Raw genomic sequence first — 11,333 nt, 5'->3', positions numbered from 1 at the left:
ATGATTATTAAAACTAAAATCTTATTTATTTAAGGCATGAATACTGAAAAATTATGAAATGAGTTTATAATTATGGATAATATTAAAAAAATTAAAAATGATTTCAAAAAATTAGTCAAATTCGGAATAAGAATTAGGTTTTAATATGTAAATGTTATTTAAACTATTTAATATAAATGGTAGTCAAATGGTTAATATGAAATTTAGTAAAATTCGATTTTTAAAAATATAGTTAAAGTCAAACTATATAACATATTTTTACAAACTTCATATAATGGTTGAGAATTCGATATGTAAGTTTAAATTAATATGTATATGTAATATGTAAATATGTAGAGTTATAATAGTGTAATAATTTATCAAAGTTAGAATCAAATAATTAATTATTAATTTATTAAAATTATAATAATGTACACATTTTTGTCAAAATTAGAGTTAAATAATTAATTATCAAATAAAACCCAAAATAATATACCAAAAATGTATAACCTATTTTTGTAAACTTAATATTTTTGTAAAGAATTAAAAAAATAAAAAAGGGTTGAAACAAATTACTATACATATGTAAATGTTATTTAAAATTTAAAACTATTTTTTATAAATGGTGAAAAAGAGTTGAATAATTAATACGGTTGGAAAGTTAATTAAGTTGTTCATTCAACTTTTTAAACAAATAAGGAAAGTAAAACTCTATAAATTGTATTAATTGGATTCTTAGATAAGATATAATAATAAATTTATGTACACTAAGTATAAATGAGTAATAATCGCTTTGTAAAATACGATATTAAATTATGTTTAATATAATATATAATTTATGAGGTATAATGAGTTTGTTATTTTATAAGTTTTTTTGTATAATGAGTTTCCATATTAAATTTATGAGTTTTTTTTGTAAACTAATATAATATTTGAAGGTATAATGAGGTTTTAAATTGGACGAAATATTTGTGATTTAATTGGAAGTTGACAAAAACAATATAATAATGATTATATTAATATAGGTAATTTAATGTACATTAACATATTACAACTAAGAAATATACATGAATATTAAAAAAAGAAATATACATCAATAATAAAATAATAAAAAAATACATCTTATCAACTAATGCTCAATCCATGAAATTAGCTTATATGAGTCGTGAGAATTACCTGAAATGATAAAGTCGAATATTAATATTGATAATATGGAAGATTTGAATTATAATTTATAACCGGAAAATTTAAATAGTGTTATCGGAAAACGAAATAGTAATAACGACCATGGTATCTCCAATTTTTATTTAGGTTCTAAAGTGAAATTAGCTTATATCAATCAGGGCAATAACCTGAAATGATAAAGTCGAATATTAATATTGATATTATGGAAGATTTGAATTATAATATATAATCGTAAAATTTGAATTGTCTTACCGGAACAACAAAATAGTGATAATGTCCATGGTATCTCCGATTTTGATTTGGAACCTAAAATGAAATTACCTTACATCAGTCGGGACAATAACTCGAAATGATAAAGTCGAAAATTAATATTGATATTATGGAAGATTTGAATTATAATTTATATCCGGAAAATTTAATGGCCTTACCGGAAAAACGAAATAATGATAATGTCCATGGTATCTCCGATTTTTATTTAGAACCTAAAGGAACAACATGAATAACAAAATCACTGGAAAAATATAAAACTTAAACTAAATATAAAACCACAATTGTTATAGATATAAAACATCACCGGAAAAACTTACTGGAAAACCGTAATAACGTCCACATATGAATTACATTGTCGTTTTTGATTTACAACCTAAACCGATTATAAGAAAATCATATAACAATGAAAATAAATGTAAAATGTTAGAGGAAAACATTACCGGAAACAAATATAATCTTGCCGGAAAAACATATAACAAAATCGGCCATTAGACTATAAAATATAATCTTACCGGAAAATGATTAATACCAATCTAGATTACCGGAATATATGAGAGGATGGAAGAATAAGCCAGAAGATAGAAAAAGAGAGAAAAAAATGGTTAGAGTTAAAAATTGTTAAGGTTTAAATATAGTGTATGGGATGATTTGGCAAGAGTATGAAAGGAAACAGGTGATTTGGCATTGAGGTGACAATGATATGGACACCCTAGAATGATGTCATGTAAAAATTGCTCCTAGTTTTAATAGTATGTATAGATTTATACTCTCCATTAAATAAATAACACTGACAATTAATTTCATCAGTGAAGGCATTTACCAATGGAAATTCGTCGGCGGAAAAATGATTGTTAGTTGTTTCATGAAATGCCCTGAATCCAAGGGTCTGAACGGTCGGGTTTACACAAGCAACATATTTCATAAACATAAAAAGTTTATTGAAAACATACACAAGAAAAAAAAAAGAAGTCATCAACTTGTCCACAAACTAGATTACCAATCCTTAGTTGAATTACACTTGTCTAGAATGTGGGACATTATTCAACTAGGTGGCCCTTGTGTCAATGCTATCTATACCCATACTTTCTCATAATAACTTGCTTAAATTGACGTGAATACGTAAAGTCAGCGATGCTAAACTAGTTATAGATTTCATAATGATTTAACATAAACATAAATTTAGCACTATCGTACACGTTAAAAAAAGACTTTGGCAAGCATGTCACAAGAATATGCAACTTTCAACTTGTAACATCCCAAAATTTCTAAGAAGAATATTTAATATATTATTTATGTTGGAAGAATTAAATTGAGTTAGTAGATAAATAAAATAATAATAAAGATAGAAGATGGTAGGCTAGTTAAATGAAATGGATTATGGACTAAAAAGGAAAGATGGGCATAAGGTTCATGGGCTTAAGGGAGTATAAGTACCCCTTAAACCCTAATCCTTTTCATTTACATCCATCTTGTAACATCCTACTTTTGATTATAATAATAATATAAATGTCATTTATTTTATATTGTGTCGTTTATCGGTTTAGATAATAAACTGTACACGGTTGGGCTTGGACTTTAGAAGATAGAATAAAAGATGAAATGGGCCTTAAGTCCATGGGCTTAAGGGAGTATAAATACCCCTTAAACCCTAATCCTTTCTATTTTCTCTACACCATAGCCTACACATTGGAAAATACACACAAACACTATCGTTTAACCCGAACCAAGATCCGAATGCGAAAACCCAAGCTTGTTGGTGCTAGATCGTTGTGAAGAACCAAAACAACATCAAAGACCAGCTCGTGTTTGTATTTCGACTCGTTTAAGGTACGTTTATAACTAGAAATCGTCCATTTAGGTCCGGATCCATTTAGATAATTACAGATCTATTTTTGTATGTTGAAAACGAATCTAACCAAACAAATATACTGAAATGGATTAGCATTTGATAGGTTAAATGATAACCTAAAAGAACATGTAACCTCTATGCCTAAATCGCACCCCTTAAACATTGATGTTTGGCCGATTTGATGGTTAGGGTTTGTAGGCGTTATAATTCCGAACCCATTGATACCTAAATCGTGATATTTGGTTAAGAAATGAGGGTTTAATTGCAGATCTGATGAAGTTTGACTATTTTGTGTTCTTGGCAATTTTGACTTTGACCCTAAGTCAAAGTCTGGATAAGAACAGGGATGATTCGTTAAGAATGGTGCAATTCGTTATATCCAGGTAGCGAATCAGCCTACCCAGTTCGTTAATTAGGCTAACGAACTAGAATAGCGAACCAGGTAACGAATCAGGTGATTCGTTACTCACCAATTCGCTAAGTTCCAATAACGAATTAGACCACGAATCAAGTCATGTCCAGATAACGAATTGGAATGACCAATCAGAGGATAAGAGGACGAATCAGGATAACGAATTAAGGAAGAAAAACATAACGAATCAGAGGCAAATTCGCTATAACGAATGAGGTAGTGAATTAGAAAATAATTTAAAAATCCTAGTGGAAAATGTGTTAAGACAATCAACGAAAATAAAATTTTTCCAAGCTGACCTGGCAGCTTAACCCCAGCTAGGGGCTCTGCCCCTTGGACCCAGCTAGGGGCTGCCACCCTAGAACCTCGCTACCAGGGGCGCTGCCCCGGACTCCCGTTCGTTGTGAGTTGTATAAAGATAGAAATACGATATGAGTGGTAATAGTTAATTGATACATGTAAATATTATACAGTTAGCCGTGCACATCTCAAGAAGGGTATAACTATTAACGGTGAACGTAATCGCATTCAGGTGAGTTTCTAGCCCCATTTCCTTGTTATGTTTTCGGGGCTGTGTGCATACTCGATGTGATGGTTAATACACTTACCTTAACTGGTAAGTGTATGCCTTGTATGATTTATATGTTATATATGTATATCTTGGATGTGAATGAAAGCTTATCGGTAAGTGAACGATCTTCGGATATTGCACGTATTAACAAGGGAGGTATGTTTATGATAGTTGAATGTGTATGATAGATATATGTATATGTTTTGGACAAAAATCTGCTAAGGATCAAGTATCCAAATCTGTTATGTGAGGTAAGGTGCTAACTCAATAACGACAAGTGTATAAGCGTAATATTGGTGAACACAAAGGTTTGATCATGAGGGAAAACGCCCTTAACCAAGATAGTCTTACTTCGGTCAAAACTTATCAAGGTAATCTTTGGTAAAATAACCTCGGTCAAGGATTAATAAGATAATCTTTGGTCGAATTACTTTAGTCAATGATCAACAAGGTAACCTTTGGTCGATGAGTATGTGATTATTGTAGTCTCCGGCACAAAAAACCCCGGACGTTGAAAACTATCACCGTCAATTATATTGATAAATAAAAGATGGTTACAAGTGCGGTGGAGTATATGATCGAGATTACAAAGAAAGCTAGTGTGTAGAGAGAATGCTCGTTTCTGCTCTAGTGTGTGTGATAATACATGTGTTTTCCTACTCGATCATAGCTCGTTTAAATAAGATAATATCACTAACTATATCTCCTATCTATCCAGAAGTCTTCCACCTAGCCGCTCCACGACCTTTGACCACGTGCCAATAGCCATCCAGTAGCGAGATAAGCGGAAGAATGAGTCTCATAGCCGTTGTTGATATTTGCACGTTCATCTTCACATGAATTCGTTCATTAACAGCTACATTGAAGTAGGATCCTAGATCCACGTTCCAGCTAGAGGATGTTCCGTGAGGATAATTGATGCAAGTATGTCTTAAAATTGTTACACCTGTCTAACACATCACCATACTAAACGCAATCATTAGTAAACAAGTAATACCAAGGATCGTCGATCATTTATATCCTGATATATATTTCAAGGATAAACTATCCATAAGATAGTTAAGGATAAAGGATCCTTAGTATAAAAATCATGGCTTAACAATTGCCCCCAAAATGGCGGGTGACAGTGGAATACAGCTGTCATTTTGAAATTCAAATCCCTGCAAAACAGAAGATGATTAGACGTGTGTCAGGCGGTTTAATATCTACAAACCATAATTACACGCCGCCTATATATTTGATAATTATAATCTTCTTATAATCACAGATCTAGGCATCTTCCAGGTATCCTTCTTTCTTTTTGTTAATCTTCCTTTGATATGTCGACTGTTCTACATTTTCTTCCTCTATTTTTTCCATCATGATGACCTTTACTCACAAAATATCCTTCAATCACCTTCTTCCGAAATCTGAAAATTCACAGATTCAGATATCGATGAAATCTGATCATACTTCCCAGCCGATACAGTTTTTTGACCCTTCGATTCTGCAGCCCGTAGCGACAGCATTTCAAAAAACTGGGTTTGCTTTCCGGCCCAACCGTTTCTCAATGGTTATAAGTATCCTTTCCCCAATTTTACTCAAAGGTTCTTCAATTTGGCGGGAATTTTTTATATCCAGGCCGCGCCAATGTTGTGGAGAGTCCTTCATACCATAGAAAGGATAACCGTAGAGGAGGGAGTCGAGTTCGGCCTAGCAGAATTAGCGTATCTGTACAATCTTGTTACCCACGGTTCTAAACGCTTTATCTTTAAATCGAAACCTCACCAAGAAAGTCCCATTTTCAAAGTCACTCTTAATAATACGAGATTATAGAAAAACCATATCTTCTTCGTAAGACGAGATTCTATTCCGGGTGAAACCAATCTTCCCAAAAAGTGGATACCAAAGGGTAGGATCCAGGATCCTTAGGTAACCTAGATAGGATACTCTATTCTTCTGCTAATAACTTTTATTACTTGTGTAGTCGAAAATTTCGATTTGCTGGCTGATAAAGATTAAAAAAAAAATATAAAAAAAATCAAAAGACAATTTTAATTCAAAGGATTACAACTAATTACAGGATAATAAATTTTAATCACTATCTAATATTTACTATTTCATGTTATCATTTATTTATTGGAATACAAAAAATTGAATGTTTTATACATTTAAGATAATTAATAAACAAAAAAGGTGACTATATTTTACTTAAGATTAAAATGCATATATAAAAGAGTTTAATTTTAAAAAGTACATTAACATTTTAATTTTTGAGACATATTCATATTGAAGAAAGCTATAATAAACTTTTATTTTTTTATTTTTAAACAAACATTTAGTCTTAAAAATCATAGACAAATCTTTCATTTTTTATATTCATTATAAAACTATTGTGATAGTTGAACAACAATGTGTTTATAAGGACAACATGAAAGCTGTTTAAAAAGGAAAATCTGGTTTCTTTTTTGTCTATGGCCGGGTATGAAACGTATAACATTTTTATGAAAGACTTTTGCTACATCTTTCACATCGAAAGACCTTATTATTTTAAATGTTGCTTCCAGTGGCATTGCTTCATTATTGTATACCGATAGTAGAACAACTTATTCTTGATGATATAAAACGACTATATTTGTAATACATTTTTTTACATAATATAAAGAGACTTAATTATATTTTTTTTATTTATATTAAATTATTCATTATAATTTATTCATTAATTTATCCTGTGTAATACACGGGTTTCTAAAGCTAGTAATATATATAAACGAAAACATAAAAATTCTACGTGTCGCGATGTGGTCGCTCCCCCTTTTTTTGGAGTCACCAGATTTGCTTGATTTTTAAATGGATGCTTCTCATGCATTTGACCCAAATTCATGGGTATGGGTCTTACCAAACCCAGATATTCCTTAAACGGGTTATAACATCTCATTAAATTAAAAATTATTCTCACCAAATTATTAAAAATCCTATAAAATAGGATATACTAAAAATTAATTTCTTATTTATTTAAAAAATATATATATATATATATATATATATATATATATATATATATTATTTAAATTAAAAAACCAATTATATAGTAAAAAAAATAAACGGGTCTTGGGTCTCATCAAACCATAACTATATTATTAATTTTCATAAATATTATTTATAATTAAAAAACCAATTTTATAGTAAAAGAAGTAAACGGGTCTTGGGTCTCATCAAAACCATATAGCTTTTAAATCGGGTTATAACGTCTCATTTATTTGTGAAACAATTTATCACCAAACTATAAGTATATTATTAACTTTCATACAATAAAAAAAAATATAAATTCAAAAAATAAATAAATATTAAAACAAATAATATAAAACACCCCGTAATACGGGGGATAAAAACTAGTAATATATATAAATGAAGACATAAAAATCCTACGTGTCGCGATGTGGTCGCTTCCCCTTTTTTTAGAGTCATTAGATTTACTTGATTTTTAAATGGAGGCTTCTCATGCATTTGACCCGAATTCATGGGTATGGGTCTTACCAAACCCAGATATTCCTTAAACGGGTTATAACATCTCATTAAATTAAAAATTATTATCACCAAATTATTGATGTAAAAATCCTATAAAATAGGATATACTAAAATTAATATCTTATTTATTTTAAAAAAGTTGTATATATTATTTAAATTATAAAACCAATTTTATAGTAAAAAAATAAACGGGTTTTGGGTCTCATCAAACCATAAGTATACTATTAACTTTCATAAATATTATTTATAATTAAAAAATCAATTTTATAGTAACATCTCATTTATTTATGAAATAATTTATCATTAAACCATAAATATATTATTAACTTTCAAACAATAAGAAAATAAAAATTCAAAATATAAATAAATATTAAAAAAATAATATAAAACAACCCCGCAATACGGGGGATAAAAACTAATATATATATATATATAGAGGATGGTTCAGGAGAGAAATCATATTATTGTGAGACGTGCGAGATATAAATCTTGACCCTTGATTATGTTTGATCTATGATTATTAATTAAAATGACATACTTGTTTAATAATACTTTCATTTAAATTATTTTAATAAGAAAGGGCATTTTGGTTCCTTTTTTGTAATTGATTATAGCATCCATTAATGTTGTTAATCTAAAATTAGAATAACACGTCAAGTTAGAGTTCTTTTTGTAAGTTTTGTAACATACATAATCAATGTAATTTATGGCCTTCATTTAAAATGATGAACATCAAATTATTATTAATTTTTTATTTACGTCTTTACAGGTAGTGTTTTAAAATTTATTATATATATTATTTAAAATTTATAATCCATAGTATTTTTCTTTCCTAAATTTATTATTTAAAACATGTATATGTGGGTTAATGGTAAAAAATGGCCTACACAAGTAACATAGTCGTTTACACATAAGTCATATTCACTTATACAAATTGTTACTTGTTTTTATTCTAACCGACACACAACTTATTTTTACCTAAACAGACCGTTAGTTACATTTATTTTCATCAACACGCAACTAACATTGACTTACACGTACACAACTCATATTCGCCTACACAGATTGTTAGTTACATTTATTTTTACCAACACGTAACTAACATTGACCTACACACAATTCATATTCGCATACACAGATTATTAGTACACTTTACTTTCACCTACACATAATTAATATACACCTACACACAATAGGTATTTAACAACACATTAAAGATTGATTAATAAATAAATAAAATATATAAATACATTGATTTATAGCTTTTCAATAAGAAATCAATTAACAATTAAATAAAATAAGAAAATAATTCAAACATAAAAAAATGTTTCGTAACTTTTTAATAATAAAAAACAATTACAAAACAACTATAATAAAATGAAAAGCATGATTCCCATAAGATACTGATACGATATTGATAACAGTTAAAAAATTACAAGACTTGGATTAAAAAATATAACCAATAAAAGAACATTTGTTCGATCTGAATGTAGGTTGATGAGCTATCAAATACCTTTATGTTTTTAATTTAATTAAACCTAAATAAATTAGAAAAAAAAGAATAAAAGGTGACCTTAGAATTGATCAGCGTAGCGCACATAGAAACGATAATGTACTGTTATAATATATACATATAAATTAATTAATAAAAGAATTATAGTGAAATTTTAAAACTTTAATACTTACTATATATAAAATTTCCAAAACAAGTTTAACAGTTTCCATATAAATTTGTTATGAAATTTTACCATCTCACCCCTATATTTAATTAAAAAGAAAAAACAAAAGAAAATTTCTGATTGTTTGGATTGATTTCTCACACTTCTCGTAATAACTTAACTTTTCTTCAGAATTTAAGCCTATATATATATATATATATATATATATATATAGGGGTGAGATTTAGAGAGAACTCATCTTAAAGAGAAAACTAAAGAATTAGTAAAGAATTAATTTTAACTATTTTTAAAAGAACTATTTTGTGATTTTTTTCTTTCCTCCTTTTAATAAGATAATATTCCTTTTTAATAAGATAATATTGATATTAAAAAAAAACTTGTCGGTGTAGTATTAATTTATGAGATTTGTTTTACATTTAAAAATTAGGTTGGGACGTCAAATGCAATGATCTATAAAATGAGATATATTTTCATAGTGAGAAGGAATCTCAAACTCAAAGTTAAAAGAAGACAATTATAATAATAATTTTACATATTTCTATGTACACAAGTAAAGATACAAACTCCCCCCTCCCTATTCTCCTGCTTTTTCTTTTCTTGGTGTGTATATATTACATTTTCCTCCTTTCGCATCACTTACACAATTGATCTTGTTGGTTAAAAGGATTCAAGAAGAAAGCTCATTCATTGATTAACTACTCTCGTGAGTGAATTATTAGATGCACTAACTTATCTTTTTGTTCTTCTTAGTTTGATAGAATACTGAAGATTATATTAACTTTTACAAAAAGATGATTACATGTATTACAAGATAAATTTAGAGAAATGTTTACAAACATGATTGGAAGGTAACCTATCATGGAAGTGTTTAAAGATGGTATAAGAGGTTCAAGAGACAATGCTCTTCAACTTGTAAGCCCTCTTGTATTTAAATTAATGTTCTTGAAGTAAACAATTTCTAAAAGATCAAAAGTTTATGTAGATGAAAACCGATATTCAACTAATTTCAAGTTCTGTACAGGTTCGATTGTCGAAGTTTATTTGGTACCCAAAAGCATGAAGAGGCCGAGCCATGGGCTGGGTCTGATTTTTCCATTGATGATGTAACAGAAGGACACTTTACAAGAAGATGTCCTTCTGGTTGTATCCTACAGGATATGTCAAATGATTTCACAAAGGTATTACAATGTGTATACATAATTACATATATGTATTTTCGTTTCTGTATATGTTTTTGTATCGCGTAATCTGTAAATTCTAATAATGATTTTGCAACAAATATATAGGTCACTTGGATCGAACATACAAAATACTAGGATGAATCGATCCTCTAGAAGTATATTAAGGTAATCAGATTTGTTGTGGGATTTGGTGCACAAAGATGGATCGATGCACTTTTGCGTCACTGTGCTTGCTTAAGAGCTATCACGTCACACAACAAGAATTTGTTTGTTAATGCTAGAAGATGCTTAAAAGGGCTAGCACAACACATGACGCATAGATTATGCGATGCCGTTTGTTTGACTGATGGTCAACAATGGAGGTTGGTTGCGGTTGCACCAATAGCTTAAAAGATCATGGCTCGCAAGATCAGTGATGTTCGCGAACCACCCGAAGTAGTCTTGTATGCCACCTATTCGTTTTGGACCAAAGCAAAACATCAACACTTGTTTAATTTGATGATGAATAAAAACTAAAGACACTTGTGGGATGTTATAGCCCATAGGTTATCTACACTAGACTATATATGTTTTCAAATGAGTCAAGATGAAGCCAACTCTCTTTGCATCTCGACTTTGATTCGAATGTAAGTTTACAAAGTTCCTTTCTATAACCTTAAAGGTACTAGTAATTATATATCTATAGGTATTAATATTGCAT

The sequence above is a fragment of the Bidens hawaiensis genome, unplaced genomic scaffold, assembly GCF_021521415.1.
Source record: "Bidens hawaiensis isolate Kalapana, Puna unplaced genomic scaffold, B.hawaiensis_p1.1 tig00008556_1, whole genome shotgun sequence".
Taxonomy (NCBI): Eukaryota; Viridiplantae; Streptophyta; class Magnoliopsida; order Asterales; family Asteraceae; genus Bidens; species Bidens hawaiensis.
This window is presented reverse-complemented; position numbering follows the sequence as displayed.